Source organism: Schistocerca piceifrons, chromosome 1, assembly GCF_021461385.2.
Source record: "Schistocerca piceifrons isolate TAMUIC-IGC-003096 chromosome 1, iqSchPice1.1, whole genome shotgun sequence".
NCBI lineage: Eukaryota > Metazoa > Arthropoda > Insecta > Orthoptera > Acrididae > Schistocerca > Schistocerca piceifrons.
In genome coordinates, this window is record NC_060138.1 from 839,464,437 (window position 1) to 839,481,421 (window position 16,985).

A 16,985-nucleotide genomic window follows, 5' to 3' on the forward strand; every position below is an offset into this window, starting at 1 on the left:
ACCATATAATGTCAGCAAAAATAGCAGTGGCGGTCACTTGGCTACAAAAGTACTTATCATCATCACCATCGTCATCATCATCATCATCATCATCTTCTTCTTTTTCTTCTTCATGTCTTAGGACTTTAGACATATTGCCAGTATCAAACTATACCTTTCCACCTTTTTTCTTGATATGCGCACTCTATGGAATCGTCTACGCTTATACCTGTAGGCACATTTTGACCAGCTTTCATCGCTAATCATGTATATGATATCTCCAATTTTGACAATAATCTAAGATTTCGTCATTTAAGCTACAAATGTTGAATATTTACCGCGTGCCTGATCGAAGAAATTGCATTTCAGAGGCTTTTGACTTGCTAGTGAGGACCCAAAATTCAGTCCTGTAGAAACCACCTGGCACAAACGTATTCTTGAAGAACTTCAGCATTGTTTCCGTCCTTTCTCTGTTTCTGAGGGTTCTTCTTACTACACCACAGAGTCTGTTAATGTTTTCCAATTTCCGTTTCGTTATCAATAGGTGAGAGTGAGCAACCAACGAAAGTAAATTGGGTGAGGTCACGCAATTTTTAATTGATATATTATTAATGTAAAAAGGAGGAGTTGCATCATGAGTAAAAGTTTGACACAAAGTCAAGAAATCGTTTTTGTGCTGATTATAATCTAGAAGCATGTGCTTGTGAATTGTTTCTGCAGAATACTTCTCTAATAATTGTAACAGTCTACGGATTCCCTCTAGTAAACATTCGCAGATTCCTCTAGGAAATATTCAGCTTTTTCTGAAAAATCAGATGCATTTTTGGGCCACCTGTCAGACAACAAGAAGCAGTAGTCTGCAGAGATTTCAATGTAGATTTCTTAAAAGATATAGACAGGAAAAATGGACTACAATTATTATTTCGTTGTTTCAATCTAAATTCAGAAGTCAGTTTTGCAACTGGTGCACAACAAGATAGTAGGACACTGATTGACAAAATTTTAATAGAAACAATTGTGTAGCCAGTTGTTAGTGGACTACCTTATCACGATGCACAGTTAATAGAAATAAACAGTGTAGCACCTTCTAACCCTCAGGCAGATTCATACAATGCATTAAGGCTTATTAATGAGAATTAATGCAATGTTTTAAAAGTAGGTTAAAAGAAGTGGTATATGATGAGGAATATATAGAAAGAGATGCTAATGTTAAATTCAGTTTATTCCTTGATAATTTTGTATCAAACTTTAAAAGTTGATTTCCTAAAAAATATTCAGAAGATTTACTAAAAATTAGTAAGTGATGGATAACTAAGGGAATTAAAATCTCATATAATTGGGAGAGGTATCTTTATATAAAGGCCAGCGAAAGTCAAGCTACCATATTATTTGCATACTACCCTGTACAAAAAATACTCTAGTATTTTAAGCCAAAATTATTAAAACGTCCAGAAGTCTGCGCGTCCTGCCAGAAATAAATAATGAAGATAATGAGATTAAAACTATAAGGGATAAGGTCGAATGGGAGACAGGAAAGCCAGCCAGTGTACAAGATACCATAGCAATTAAAGTAAATGACAGTGATGTGACTCATAACTCATAAGATGCAACTACTTTTTAAATATAGCAGGAAAAATAGGGTTAAACGGTTCGATTGAAGAAGCAAGAGAATACATTAAAAGATATTGCACAAAACTTATAGTCAACTAGAACTAGCACCAGCATCCGTCACTGAAATTAAAAGATTTACAAAAATTCTCAAAAAAGTAAACTCGTGTGATGTTGATGATATTTCAGACAGAATTCTGAAAATTTTATCCACCTTAATAACTAATGTACTTAGTAAAATGTGCAATACATTAATGGTACAGGGAATTCTTCCAGACAAGTTAAAAATGCAACTGTTAAACCTCTTCATAAGAGGGGTGACAAGACAGAATTAAACAATTACCACCCAGTTTCCTTACTGATATCTTTTTCTAAAATATTCGAAAAAGTAATGTAGTCACACTAAAGAGGAAACAATTTACTTAGAATACCACAGTCCGGATTCCAGAAGGGTTGCTCAACTGAGAATGTGTGATTTTTCCAAGCCATTAGACTGTGTAGACCATGTCACTGTCTCAGGAAAACTGAAGTTTTGTGGAACTGGTGGCTTTACACATGGCTGGTTTGAATCATACTTAACAAACAGATTATAAAAGGTTATGCAAATTAATTCAAACAATGTTTGAAGGGTAGAAAATTCTAGTGACTGAGCTGAGGAGACACCAAAAATGGAGTCCCACAGCGTTCAATTTTGATCGACTCTTATTCCTTATGAATGTAAATGACCTATGTTGCATTCAACATGCAGAATTGATACTTTCCGTAGACAATATTAGTTTTGTAATCAGTTCCGTTAGAGATAAAGCAACAGAAGAGATAGTAAATTATTTTTCCAAAAAATTATGAAATTGTTCTCAGAAAACGGATTCTCTCTAAATTTTGAAAAAAGCACTATATTCAATTCTGTACACCAAATAGAATCATACCAACAATTGATGTAGCATATGTTTAGCTGTATACATTGAAGAAAATTTTAACTGGGAGAAGCATATTACTGAACTTCTCAAACAGTTGAGTTCAGCTACTGTTTCTCTTCGTATAACTACTTATGTTGGAGAACATGTATCTATCTCCTGAAATTTTGTTTAATATTTGCGCTCAATAATGTCTTGACGAATAATTTTCTAGGATAACTCGTCACTTACAAATGAAGTATTGATTTCACAAACGCAGATGTCGTATTGGCACCTCTTCAAGGAGCTAGGTATTTTAACTGTGCTGTCACAGTACATACATTCGCTAGTGAAATTCGTCATAAATAATCCATCATATACATGTGGTGTTTGTTCTTTCGGATATGTACATGCCGTTGCAATGACCAATATCTCCAGATGACTCTATGGTCAGCGCATCTGCCTAGTAAGCAGGAAATCCGGGTCGAATCTCGGTCCAGCACAAATTTTCCACTTTCCCCATTGACTTAAATCAATGAGTACTCGCAGCTATTGTCTGTAATTCCTTTGTGTCTTAATCCATCACAATTTGAAAAGAACAATGATGTCCATACCTACAGCGCTGGAGGGAAAATGACCTTTATTGCCCATAATAAAACTGTCAGTTGCTCAGAAAGGAGTTCAATATGCAGCACAAAAAATTTTGATCATTTTTCCGATAACATAAAACGGCTAACATGCAACAAAGCAAGTTTTAAATCTAACATAAAATCGTTTCTCATGAACAATTCCTTTTATTTCATTGGTGAATTTCTACTTAAAAACTGGTTGCCAGTAAGAAATAAAATATAATAAAAATTGTTTTTAAGTGTAATTGCATTAGTATAACTAAAATAAAAATTTGTTCGTTAATGTTAACCCTAATCGTATATACATAGCCTGTAAACTGATTCTTTCTATATAATTTCGATGAAAGAATCGTCCAAATAATCTATGGAATATGTAATTAACCAACTAATAACTACTTGCAGCAAACAAAATGGACCACATTACGCAATAGATTATATTTAATGCAATCAGATTTTAAAACTGTACTGTTCGAGTACTTAATTCAGTTGAACCAGAGCGCGCTGTAACACAGTTACAGAATTTGACACTGTGACCTGAGTGTCTTTAAATAAGACAAAGCAAAGCTGTCGATGTTTGTACCATTGTCAAAACTTATAAGTCTAACTGATTTCATATCTATGTTACTTTGTTTTCAATGTCTGTAAAAACGCAATAAAACAATTTCGACAAATAAACGTGCACAACAAACAACTCTCACATCGCAAAAGTATGTAGGATGACATTGGAAAGTATGCTTTGGGATGCGCCATTTCTCATATATTATAACACACAACATACTAATGTACACTGTTGTAAATGAATGTAAGAGAGCTATATGTATTATTGACCATTAAGCACATGAAGAAATTTTCCTACTTCTCTGTCGGAAAATATGTGAATTATAGCATCGAAGTTCATTTGACGATCACAGTCGATTCCATGGTACCAAATCCTAAAGCTGATAACGAATTTTGCGTCATTATGATCGTATAACTTTTTATTCTTTACAAATAATCTTTTAGCCTCAGACAAAGACGCTGGCGGGAAACTAAATTTTCTTGGAGACTATTGCTCCTTTTTTTACTTAAAAATTGTACATAAGAGTTGAAGTGGAGTCAGACAAAATCAGCGTCTTGAATTGTTTTTATTTGATTCATTTACTGAACTGTATCATCAGAGATGGCAGTGCTATTTTCAGCTGTCCTTTGTTTGTAGTATAGCACCAAAATCAGTAATCTGGAAGGGAGGTTGACTCATAAATGAAGAAATCCCGCAGTCCATAATCGAATGTCTGGAGCTGCTTACCCATTCTCACGGTTGTTGGACAGAGAAGGTGACAGTCTTTTCATCATTAATTGAAACGTTAACAAGGCCAACGGCCTTGCCGCAGTGGTAACCCCTGTTCCCGTCAGATCACCGAAGTTAAGCGCTGTCGGGCTGGGCTAGTACTTGGATGGGTGACCACCGGTCTGCCGAGCGCTGTTGTCAAGCGGGGTGCACTCAGTCCTTGTGAGATAAACTGAGGAGCTACTTGATTGAGAAGTAGCGGCTCTGGTCTCGTAAACTGACTTACGGCCGGGAGAGCGGTGTGCTGAACACATGCCCCTCCATATCAGCATCCAGTGACACCTGTGGGCTGAGGATGACATGGCGGCCGGTCGATGCTGTTGGGCCTTCCAAGGCCTGTTCTGGCGGAGTTTAAGTTTAGTTTAACAAAATGAACTCACCTTTCTTCACATTTTTTTTTCAAAAATATTTAATGTGCTAAGTGGTCCACTTGCGTGATGCCGCTCTTCTTGTAGCAGTCTCCGCGACCTTCTCCCCTCACTGTCGTGACGTCTGCTTACACCAGAAACGAAGACGACAATGTAACAAGACTGCCTCTAAGGAGTCCATCATTTCCCTATATGCTAAAAATTAAAACCTGATGCTGATCGGTTGTCCATGTTGCTGTCACTTTGTTATGGAGTTCCTTAAATTTAGTTTTTGATTCTTTAATTTCCAGTCGCCTATGCTATGTGGCTTCTTACAGTTCCACAACTACTCTCTATCGCTCACTAATAACTGCGACGCATCAGCATACTCAGCCAACTGTGTGGTCCTTATACCTATGTTCGCAGGTATTTGCAGTTTTTCTATAATTGCTTCTAAGTGCAAATTGAAAAGCATAACGGAAGGAACATCACCTTGTCTAAGTCCTTTATTGATATCGAAATAGTCGGTTACTTCCCCACCCACTGTCACCAATGCCTTGGGACCTACCAAAATTTGCCATAATAATCGAAATATATTTGAATGCATGCCAAGCGGTTTTATATCTTCTAACATTTCTTCCCTATTTAGACTATCGAAGGTCTGCTTGAAGTCCACGTAGATGTTGTTCAGTTCTATATCATATTCATATACTTCTTCCTGTATTTGTCTCAGTACAAATATGCGGTTGATTGTTGATGTATTAGGCCTAAAGCCACACTGATAAACATGCACCATATCTTCTACACATGAGACTAGTCTATTTTACAGGATTCCCGATAAAACATTGTATGCGACCATCAACAGAGCTGTCCCTCAGTAGTCACAGCAACATGCGTTGTCGCCTTTCTTATGTAGGGGCTGGAATACATCGTAGTCCATTCTCCTAGAATTATTCCTTGATTCCAGATTAAACACATTAGTTTATGTGTACCTTTATTCAAAGTAGTGCCGCCCCTCTTTAGAAGCTCGGCACTCATTCCACCATTTCTCAGAGATTTGTGATTTTTTATTAAATTGACCACGTTCTATACTTCTGCAGGAGAAGACACGTCTCTTTTTGGTTCAGCTGTACGTTATTTCCGTTGCTCCCTGTTACTGTGATAGCCCTCCAAGATTTTTCAAAATATATTCTCTCGATCTGTCCATAGCTTTCCTCTTACCTGTCAGCAGGTTTATTATATCTATATCGTTGCAGCTTGCAAGGTTTTAGGTCTATACTCTTATGTCCCCTCTTTTAATTTCTTATCAGATTTTCTACTCTCCTCAACGTACATATTCCTTGCTTCCATTGCCTCCTCCAAATCGTTTTGCTAGTTGCTTCGTGGGTGACCATTTTTCTTCCACCGTACTATCCTATTTGATATTCTGTCATTCATCCTATTCACATGGCCAAACGACAGCAGCTGTTTTCGTTGGACGTTGTCACAGATATCTCAATTAGTGTTCATCCTTTGTCGGATTCTTATCCCGTCCATCCTAGTACAGCACGAACTTCGTCTTAGGTAATCCATTTCAGTCCTCAGTGGCAAGATATCTTTTTTTTCTCCTTACAAAGCTGCACTACGCATACAATCTCTTCTTCGTTGTTCTTCTTATCTTTTTGTTCCACAAAACAGAGTTCATTGCTCTTGCCACCTCTCGGTCTTTGTTAATCCTACCAGTGATTTCATCATTCTTTATTAAAGACTACCCCAAGATATTTTGCCTTTTCCACATCTACAGTAACTACTCCATCTACCTACAAATTACTTACTTTTTCCGTTCCAGCGGCCAAGTACTCACATTTCTTGGTGTTCACCTGCTGGCCTGCATTATTGTATTCCTCCTAAAGCTTTGTTATCCTACAGCTCAGATCGTCTACATCGTCTGCTAGCACAGTCTAGAAAATGCAGGCTAAATATCCTGCTCTTCTGTACTGTCACTCCCATAACCTCACATTTCCTACGTCAAATATGCAGGATAGCACCTACATTATGTGATCAAAAGTATCCGGATACTCCCAAAAATATACGATTTTCATATTAGGTGCATTGCGGTGCCACCTAATGCCAGGTACTCCATATCAGCGATCTCAGTAGTCATTAAACATCGTGAAAGAGCAGAATGGGGCGCTCTGCAGAACTCACGGACTCCGAACGTGGTCAGGTGATTGGGTGTCATTTGTGTCATACGTCTGTACGCGAGATTTCCACACTCCTAAAAATCCCTAGGTCCACTGCTACCGATCTGATACTGAAGTGGAAACATGAAGGGACACGTACAACACAAAAGCGTACAGGCCGACCTCATCTGTTGACTGACATAGACCGCCGACAGTTGAAGAGGGTCGTAATGTGTAATAGACAGACATCTATCCAGACCATCACACAGGTATTCCAAACTGCATCAGGATCCATTGCAAGTACTACGACAATTAGGCAGAAGGTGAGAAAATTTGGATTTCATGGTCTAGCGGCTGCTCATAAGCCACACATCACGCCAGTAAACCGCAAACGACGCCTCGCTTGGTGTAAGGAACGTAAACATTGGACGACTGAATAGTGGAAATACTTAGTGTGGAGTGACGAATCACGATACACAATGTGGCGATCCGATGGTAGGGTGTGGGTATGGCGAATGCCCAGTGAACGTCATCTGCCAGTGTGTGTCGTGCCAACAGCAAAATTCGGAGGCGGTGGTGTGGTCGTGTTTTTCATGGAGGGGGCTTGCACCCCTTGTTGTTTTGCGTGGCACTATCACAGCACAGGCTTACACTGAAGTATTAAGCAACTTCTTGCTGCCCACTGTTGAACAACAGTTCGGGAATGGCGATTGCATCTTTGAGCACGATCGAGCATCTGTTCATATTGCACAGCCTGTGGCGGAGTGGTTACACGACAATAACATCCCTGTACTGGACTGTCCTGCACAGTGTCCTAACCTGAATCCTACAAACACCTTTGGAATGTTTTGGAACGCCGCCTTCGTGCGAAGCCTCACCGAGCGACATCGATACCTCTCTTCAGTGCAGCACTCCGTGAAGAATGGTCTGCCATTCCCCAGGAAACCTTCCAGCACATGATTGAACGTATGCCTGCGAGAGTGGAAGCTGTCATCAAGACTAAAGGTGGGCCAACACCAGATTGAACTCCAGCAACACCGATGGAGGGCCCCAAAACATCACAGAACAATCTCCGGTTTGCACTATACCCTCCATACAATGTGGGTTAAATGCGTCATCGAGCCGTTGTTGTATTTGAAGCTTTACTTCGTTCGAAAATTTCAACTTGTCGGTAGCTGTGTACTGATTTCCCGAAATCACTTAGGGCAAATCCCGTGCTGATTTCTTTGAAAAGTGCACAGCCAATTCACTTCTCCATCCTTCTGTAATCCGAGCTTTGCTCCACCTATAATAAGCTTATTGTCGACGGCACGTTGAACTCTAATCTTCCTTTCGTTCTTTCGGTAGCTGTGGTGTTCTGCATCGTGAGGACACTTTAACAGCTCTCGAGTGTTTTGACTTCAATGAAACATAAGGAGCTGTGCACTCCAAGGTCAGTAATAACTCAAAAAACAGAACAGCACGAAGCAGTAACTGCAAATGCACAGGAGTAACTGGCAACTGAACTTATGGCAGAGCAACAGCCGAAATAGAGCTGATTCAACGAAGAGCAAATATAAGATGACAGTTCTTAGGGATTAATGTGTCGTTACTGTAGAAAATTACCTCATTATCAATGGTTTTCTATACTTTTATTTTATACAACATCCAATTAACGCTGGGTTTATGAGACACATTTTACATGAGAGACTTAAGCAACAAAAATAAATTTACTTTCGACTTTCGCTATTATGTAGTGAATCAACTCCTTCTCTCTCTTCCCGCTTTTTGTTCTTGAACGATTTCAACATCTCCGCATGTTACTGTGCGTGTTAAGAAGACATTCCTCGTAGTGTTTTCTCAAGCACTCCTCAAAAATCGCGAACACAGCTGTCAGTAGCAGGGGACAAAGCGACCATCGGTATTAACGTGCGGACAAACCGTCGCAGGACATGTCCTAAATTGCTTTATTGCAAGTTTCCCTTATCAGACGAGAGCATATTCATATTTTCATTTCCATGATGGCAATACGTTAAAGGTATAAAGCTCCACTCGGTACCATCATCACCACAAAGTTCATTCACGATGGAACTATGGATACTATGACACCAGCAGTATCCCGGAATAATTCTAGGCATCATGAAGTGCTGTCGCTCCACATTAGAACTTGATGCTGCAGAGAACTCAGACATTGCTCAGCAGTATAGACATCTGAGACGTGGGAGGACGGCACTTTCTCCCACAGAAGCTGCTCGGTCGTCCAGGGAGAGAGCGTCTCCTGTCTGTGGATGATTTCGCCGGTCCGCTTGTAGCAAATAAAAGAAAGAAATGCTAAAGATATTTGTTCTCATTGAGAGAACAATGTAAAATAGCCAAGAAACTAATGTTATACATGAATACCAGTAGTTGGAAACAAGTAAGTTGCAGAGCAATCACACGTCGAAATGCACCTGTCCTTTTTGAAAAAAAGAGGCACAAGAGTCATACAAACCAAAGAATTTTCGGATAAAATAAATGTGACGCTAGGTAAGAAGTCGGTTGCGGCCTCCAATGAACAACAAACATTCAATGGCTACATTATCTCTCACGTAATCCTATGCAATTTTGGTTGTGTTAATGTTGTTAATGGCACTGCTGGCCAGAGTGACCGAGCGGTTCTAGGCGCTTCAGCCTGGAACCGCGTGACCGCTACGGTCGCAGGTTCGAATCCTGCCTCTGGCATGGATGTATGTGATGTCCTTAGGTTAATTAGGATTAAGTAGTTTGTAGGGGACTAATGACCTCAGAAGTTAAGTCCCATAGTGCTCAGAGCCATTTGAACCATTTGTTAATGGCACTAATATTAGTGTCCAGGTTGGAACCAGCAGTCGCAAATGATGGCAGAAATCTTTCCCATGTTGTCCAACGGTCCTTCACTAAGGAAGCACCGACTATCGCACCGCTTTAATGTGAGTCATGTAAACAACAGTAACAAATGCTGGAAAGTCTCTGAAACTCTACAAGGACCAGAATTCCTGATGAATCTCTGTCATGCTTTACACGAAACATCCACCTAAATTAGTTCACTGCCAACCCAAATATTCATAAATCCCTTATCAATATAACTTTTGGAAACTGCTAAAAGAAAAATAATGTCACAGGGCAGTAGAAGAGTAGCAGAAATTAGTAACTCAGTAATGGATCTAGAGCTCTGAGACTCGTCTGTTAACAAATCTTACAACGTATTACAAATCTGAATATAATAAGAACTTGGAATTAGACAGTTATCTCCACAAAAAGTCTACAAGGGTTCAAAAGACATCGAATATTTGAAACGATCCGGACAAAGTGTAAGTTCTGTGTTTACACCATTTGTGAATCTTAGAAATCTGACGGCAATGACAAATTGTCGATGCTGTCTTAGTGGTGCATCCGCTACAAAAATCGCAAATTTTCAGGCCATAGTGGGAGCTCCTGTGTCAAGTATCACGGCATCACGTGGAGTTCATGGAAGTACAAGATAACCTAAATTTGGTGTCCTCCGGGCGAAGAGGCGTCAGTCGTATTTTCTTTGGTGTTTCCACATATATTAACAATTTCGTTCTTGGGGTGTGTAGCAATAGTCATCCAAAACAGGTACTGCTCATCGCGTCTTTCGTGCGACGCCCAACGTCGATGGCAAGCGTCGGTTTGCTTTCCGTTATAAACAAAATTCGTTTTAAAGCGGAATGTTACGCGCCAATTCGACAGAGCGGTCCCAAATTAACCTTGGCGATATTTGTTTACCAGTGTGTATTAACAGGGACAGCAAAACACGAAGAATAACGAGTCCCCCTTCAGCGCTGCTGTATGGCGTTGGCAGTCTGCGCGGGCCCGGGAGCTGCCATCGCTGCTGCGGTACTGGTTATTCTTCGTGTTTTACAGTCCCTGTTAATATATGTCGATGAAACGAATATCGCACTGGGTTAATTTGGGACCACTCGCACTGGGTTAATTTGGGACCACTCTATCAAACTGATGCACAAAATTCCACTTTAAAATTCTTGTTGTTCGTGATGGGAAAGAAACCGACGCTTTCCGTCGACATTGGGCATTGCATGAAAGACGTCATCAGTAATTTGGTCTGACTCCACCTACACATTGCAAATACGAAATTGCAAATGTCTGCCGAAACACCAGAGCGAATGCGCCTGACGACTCTTAGAAGGGGCACCCGGTACATACAGATGGGTCAGGAACAGCGTGAATGGTGTGCAGGATAGGCAGTTGCCCTCGCAAATTCAAGCTGCCCACCAGAAACAGTTAGTGTCTGTTGTTCTCATAGTATAGATCAGGGCTTCCCAACCTTTTCAGCTGGTGCCCTCCATCTTCAGACGAAAATCCATGGTGGACCCCTAGTCAGTCAAGAGCACAGTAACTTTAAATTTCAGAGCGAAACCCATGGGAACTGAAAGCTTCTTAATGCAAGTTTCATGTTCCCAATGACCCCCCTCTCCATCCTCTCCCCCCCCCCCCCCCAGAAGTATCAATAGTCTTTGGTTTAGAGATGAATGAAAACAACTTGAAGGTCAAAAATCGACTTATGAAATAGGTAGTGCACCGACAAAGCAATTTTAACATTTAATGATGCCTGTGGCCGCTTACGTGCCAGAGAGCGCTGTGGTTGGTCGACAAAGCTCGCTCGGCGCATGCGTAAAAGGTTTCAGCGCATCTACCTCCGTGAGCCGGCGCACAAACGACCCCCGTATTGTTGCGAAACAGTCGATCAGATAAGCAGCATTCTCCGGCACTAAACTGTGTATTCGTTCTCCCCTTAGGAACCGCAAAGGCTGCTTGGGAATACGACCTGAAGTAAAAGTACACGTTTTTCACACGAAAAAAAAGTGATGAATTTGATTTTCACATTTTTATTCAATAATTTTACTCATTATTTTACACGATTTGGTGAGAGGTGGCCGCGGACCCCCTAGAAAGAGCCGGCGGACCCCTAAGGGGTCCAGACGAAGAACACATTTTGCGACACCATCTCCGGTGGGCCGCTTGAATTTGAACGCACAACTGCCTGACTGCCTAACATGAATACAATTAAACGCGAAAACTGCACAATGTATAGGAGTACAGAGGAAATTTCTGTTGGGTTGGGATGATTTGACGGAAGAGACCAAACTGCGAGGTCATCGGTCTCATCGGATTAGGGGAGGATGGGGAAGGAAGTCGGCCGTGCCCTTTCGAAGGAACCATCCCTGCATTTGTCTGAAACGATTTAGGGAAATCAGAAAAAATCTAAATCAGGATGGCCAGACGCGGAATTAAACCGTCGTCCTCCCACCTGAGAGTCCAGTCTGCTAACCACTGCGCCACCTCGCTCAGTGAAATTGCTGTCCTATACGGGAACATACATAATGAATGTACGACGCAGGTTGTATTCACATTATTGACGATATATGGATGTTTGGGTCTAGCCGCGAGCTGTATTCGGGCGGCCTAATGGTAAGGAGACCGCCCGCAGTAAGCGGGAAATTCGGGTTCGAGTCCCGGACCATACCTGTTCGCTAGCTCTGTGGCAACGTGCTGACCTGTGAAAAAGCGTCTGATATGACGGCAAGGTAGCTCAGCGTGTTCGGTCAGAGAGCTGGTTGGCCTCTGTAATAAAAATCTGAATGAAAGGATCAGCAAACGAGCTGTAGCGGATGTCATGTGACGTCCGCAACGACCAAACACAACGATAAACAACGAACAAAATGTGAAAAAAAGATTTAAAAAATGGTAAGACGACCGCCCACGGTAAGCGGGAAGTTCCAGTTCGAGTCCTCGTCCAGCCGAAATTTTCATTGTCGTTATTCCACTGCACAGTGGACAGTCGTCCGTATTCGCAAAGGAAAATGTATTTCGTGTATTTTTTGTTTTTGGCGGTAGTATCAGGTATCGATGCCTTAAGTGGCACGGCAGCACGTTCGTTACCCCTGTGCATATAACCGTGTTGTGTAAAGCAGCTGAGCAGAGACAACGTTACAAGTAGTATATTAGCTTGGCAAAGCTGGCGCGTACCTGCGTAAAGTCATGGGCGGTTTCGTCGGCGTCGGTTGCGGTGGCGCGTGTGTGTACGTGTGTGCGCGCGGCGACGCCTCTGTCTCGTGCGACGCTGGCTGGGTATCTGCGCGCAGTACAGGTGTGCGGCGGCGAGGGCGGAGCGCCGCTTTATAGGGGGCCGCCACAGCGGGAGACACCACACCACACCACACACCACACCAGCCGCCCACGCAGGGCACAGGGGCCGCCGGCCGGTCGAGTGGTTCCGCACACGTCGCGCCGCGGCTTCCCGCTACTGGTCAGCCCCCCCCCCCCCCCCTCTTCCCACCCCTCAATCTACTCCTAGCCAAGCCACAAACATTCGTTTCAACGAGTCGTATGAATAAAGCGGAGAATGTACTTTGTTCACAGAATTACGGAGAATATTCGCAGGTTCGCAGGAATAAAGCGACTTGTAAAATATAGTACTTCACCCGACAATGTTCTTAGCTTGAGTAAAAGAATAGAGAAAGTTCCTCCCGACGAACATTCTTCGATTTCGTATGAAGAAAACTAGAGAAGTTTCCCACAACAGAACGGTTCTACACTTTTTGAAATGGGCCCTGCAGCAAACTTCATTTGAGTAGTTCTGTTGAGATTAAGTTTTACAGATTTTTTTGTAATGAAAATGGGAGAATTGATGTTCCTCCGAAGGCAAAAGACATGTGCCTAACTAGGGATGGTAAAAATCGAAGGGTTAAAACCGATACCCGTATTTTGCTCCTAAATAACCAGTTTTTTTGGGTATTTGTTTGGTCTCGGTTATAACAAAAAAATGGTTGATATGGCTCTGAGCACTATGGGACTTAACATCTGAGGTCATCACTCCCCTAGAACTTAGAACTACTTAAACCTAACTAACCTAAGGACATCACACACATCCATGCCCGAGGCAGGATTCGAACCTGCGACCGTAGCGGTCCCGCGGTTCCAGGCTAAAGCGCCTAGAACCGCTCTGCCACACCTGCCGGCCCGGTTATAACAGGTACTTTTTATTTTTTACCAACAATCGGCTAAAGAAAACGAAATTTCAATTAGCCATAACAAAAGTGCTAAAATTTTTGGTTCCTAGTTAAACTTTTAAAAAAAACGAATAATTTTTATTCGCAAAATTTCTATTGCTTTTAAATAATGCGTTATTATATAAAATGGAAAAGCGACCAGTCCTGTTTCAATAACAATACCGACAAAAACGAGCAACAAACACATGGCATAAGAATTGATACAGCTTTGCTGAGATAATAATGTACCTGTTATCGTGGCATGGTCTATTGGATGGCACACATGTACTTGCAGTGTGCAAGGCTTGCCCTACATGGTCTGTATGGTAGCTTCTCGTTGTTGCAGTCGAACATTAGTTGTGTTACAGACTGGCACCATCCCTAGTCAGGAACTATTTTACAAAGTGCAGTATCAGTGAAGTACAATGCCACACTTGGCTTAAAAGATTAAGGACGGGATGAGCCACAAACAAACTTGCGACATAACAATAGGAGATAAAACTTAACAATTCATTCATAGTTTACAATAAAAATCTAAAGTACCCGCTCTGTTGCCTGTGTCTACATAATATAGCTTTACCTGTTTGTAACGTCTGAAACCGGACGAATCGACATAAAAAATATAATTCTTCAAACTCAGTTTTCACCCTTTAGCACTGACTATACGTAATGCCGAACAGTAATATTGTCCTCGATTACAACACGAGTTTTGAGAAGGGTTTAAAAAATTGGAATCAATAGCAGAAAACTGGCGATATTTTGTAGTATTCACCCTGTTATCACTTTTAGAGAAAAGCAGCGAGCAGTTGACGGACTAAGTTTTCTTTTTTTCTTTTCATAATTAATTTAATATTTTAATTCTATGTACCACAAACCCAGAGGACGCCAAAACTTTTCAATCTTTTTTCCATTTCTACGTTTATTACAGGAAATAATGGGTATAAAAATCGAAAATCGGTTACTTAAGAAACTGGTAAATTTGAGCGGTTTCCACGCTCAAGTTAAAGTAGCGTTGAAAAAAAAAACGATATAACAGAAAAACGGTTGTTTCAGCGATAACGACCATTCCAGTAAGAAATCCGAAGAAATTCTGAAGAGAGAATCTGTAGGAGTGTATACATGTTTAACAACGAAAACATTTTGACTTATGAATCACTTTCTTCTCGAAAATCATGTAAGAAGAAGGCGCGCCCTTTCAAACGAAGTGAAAGTGAAAACATTTTTGCTCTATGTAGCAAACCCAGCTCTCCGTAGGAGAAGACTTAGGTATACACCAGACAACGTTGTCACTGAAATTCTCGGTTCTTCATCGTGGTACCAAAAAAATACTTTTGTGGACACGATTTCCCAGAAACGTAGGACAACTGGAAACTATAATAGTTAGGTGGCAATCAACATATTAGTTTCCATGCTTGGTGGAGGCCCTCGATTCCAAGCACATACCAGTCATAAAGCCTTCTGTACATGGAGACGAATATACCGACCGAAAGGGCTTTCTTAGTATCAATGCGCAGGCGATATGCGTTTATAGTTAAATGTTTACTAGTGTGTTTGCTACATGGCCTGCGTTGTACATGGTACTAGGATATGGAAGGCTAATGTATGCCAGATAACAGGAGAGAACCAGTGTAATGCTTTAATTTTAGAAGATGAACACTATGACGTTGCACCATCGATAATGACACCATTCAAGAAGCCATAAACACCAGATGAGAGAGCTTACAACAGACTTCAGCATGGCAGAATGAAGCTGTTTTAGAAAATTCGGTGAAGGAGTTGGTTATTTCATTAAATAACTACAGTCTCGATAATAGGGACAGTTAAAAAGTATCAGTCATAGCGAAGAGAGTGAGGTCAGTGGAGTTTTTCCATTATCACCATAGAAATGAAACACAGATTCAGCTGTATGTTTGGAGTGCGTAATTTACAATAATTGTAAGTAGCTACATAGAATTATTTTATCGCAAGTTTTGAAATTACAATAAGAAGGCCTTATAAGTAAGTAATTAATTCGAAATTAAGCTCAATTTAGGGATTCATTCTCATCGCTTTTGTTCTTTACCCCAATACCATGTGGCCTATGTAAGATTCTTCTCACAGCATACATCTTATTTTCTGTTATGTTAGAAACAAGTAGATGAATCATAAAAATTAATAACTGTTTAATTACAAACCTAGCGACCTGTTACTTACAATGAAACTACACGGACAACCAGTTAGTGCCTGACGCACGAGTGGACTATTGCGTATCATATTTAACCAAAATTACCTTGTGTTGGTAAACTCTGACAGAGTTCCGGTTCGTAGTAGATGAAAATATTATGTATTCTCCACATTTAGTTCGCATAGTGTATTTATCTAACTTCAGTAGCAAGAAAGCTCCCGCATTCGAAAATTCGGTTACATCCTCGGAAAATGAATTTTCGTAAACTGTCCGTATAACGTCTTCATAATTTACTACCGCACATAAAACTAAAATCGAAACACAGGGCGGCTTTTCCAAAACACATTGATGGGATTTCCATATTTGTACACTGAATAGTTTGCCTGTTTGATCGAGTTGAACGAAATTTAAGACTACGCGTGTGTTTTATCACGGACGTGGCACGCTAACAGACACACCGAGAACTTTCTCAAGGAGGCGGGTAGGTAGAGAGAAAGATGTCCCTGGTCAGGATATATGCTTCGAATTTTTTAGTCATGTGAAATTGGTAACTTTTCCAGAGGAAGTTCTTTTCCTCTGAGAATTTTTTCAGAAGATTGTTCCCTTTTTTATTCTTTTATTCGTATGACCTAATGCAGTACGAAGCATTCATTAACATGGATGCGTGTTTCAGTAGTTTGTGGCCAGAAGTGAAATACCAGAAACCAAGCGCAGGAACTCCGGAATGTACTAAGCACATCGGTCAAAAAATTAGTCACTACCAGGAGACATCATGTTAATAGCGTGTGACATGGTCTTGGTCAGTATCATCATGTACATTTTCGGCAATTTAAAGCTGATCGCACCGT

At 40.9% G+C, this 16,985-nt stretch overlaps 1 pseudogene; it reads left to right on the forward strand.

Moving 5' to 3' along the window:
* The first annotated feature begins 4,460 nt into the window (after window positions 1–4,460).
* Window positions 4,461–4,577, forward strand: LOC124729118 (annotated as a pseudogene).
* The last annotated feature ends 12,408 nt before the right edge of the window (window positions 4,578–16,985 follow it).